This window comes from Pseudorca crassidens, chromosome X, assembly GCF_039906515.1.
Source record: "Pseudorca crassidens isolate mPseCra1 chromosome X, mPseCra1.hap1, whole genome shotgun sequence".
NCBI classification, from domain to species: domain Eukaryota; kingdom Metazoa; phylum Chordata; class Mammalia; order Artiodactyla; family Delphinidae; genus Pseudorca; species Pseudorca crassidens.
The window spans coordinates 132356720-132358034 of record NC_090317.1 but is presented as its reverse complement, the minus strand read 5'-3'; positions in this window follow the sequence as shown (position 1 = coordinate 132358034).

The window sequence follows — 1315 nt, the reverse complement described above, 5'->3', positions numbered from 1 at the left end:
GAGTATCTGTTTGGATGTGATGCATTAGAAAGAACAACTCAAGACTGGCTGTTCATCTGGCCATGGTTTTATATGTGGGTTTGGAAATTTCAGCCCAGTTTCCGACAGGAGTTTTCCACTCATCTGGCGTGAGCCAGGGGTGAGAATAGATTTGCCTGGTAGCTCGGTCACCAATGCCTTCTGTTTATTTCTGGGTGTTGTCTGGCCTGTGTCAACAAGATGAGGCCTTGTTTCGAAAAGGGCCGTTGATCAGAAGACGAAGCGCAGAGGTGACCTTGGAGTCCTCCCTCCTCTATTTCAGAGTAAAGACTGCTGCCCTGTGAGTTTGCTATTTAGTTCCCGGGTTCTGGTGAGCTGAAACGAGATGGGGACAGCAGTGGGGTTCAACAAGGGGCCGATACAGCCAGCCCCTGTGCAGCGAGCCTCTCTCTGCCTCACGCTTGCATGTTCCTTCTGGCTTTGTGATTTATGAAATATAATTATCTACCATTCCAGGAACATATCTCTGAGTGAGCTCCATCACATGTGACCCATAGGAAAGCAGTGGGAGTTTCAGTGAGGTAGTATAACCGAGCAGGACCCTATGGGGCCTCCTGAGAACAGACCCCCTGGCCAAGTTGTCTGCCTGCCTCTTGTTTGTACAAAAGCCTTAGCCTCCTAGGCCTTCCCTGAATTCCAAAGAATAAATTTATTCAGAGAAATGAGAAAATCCAAAAACAAAGGAAAACAGTCAAGCAAGACCAAATAATAATAGTTTAGCCATTAAACAGAGTCAAGGACCTTTAGTTCCTCCTCAAGGGCTATAGATCTTATTCTGAGCCACATCCTGTGAGCTGACTTGGAGATACTGAAACCCCACCGGGTGGAAGAAGTGAACTACATGACGACCAGACTGTAGTCATGACATAAGCTGCCACAATTCCAAGAATTGGCATGAAGGAAATGGGAACAAACCGACCTTGGAACTGAAGGTTGTTAACTGTACTTAAAACAATCAAGATGACGGTGGTCAGACCACCGCATGACCAATTTCAAGATGAAGGTCAGAGCTGACTGTGCTGTTTCTGCATGGGGCCCCCTCCCCATCTGTGCACCCGTGAAAATCCCCTTTAAAAGCTCGTCCCACTGACCAGCAGGGGAGAGTAGGTTCTTTGGGAGATGAGTCCACCTTCTCCCCAGACTGCCAGCTTCCTCCGTAAAGTTCTCTTTCCTTTTACCTGACACTTGCCTCTCAGTATTGGATTCTTGAGTGACGAGCATCAAACCTCAGTTCAGTAACAGCAGTAAGAAGAGAAGCAGAATTATATTGGAAACT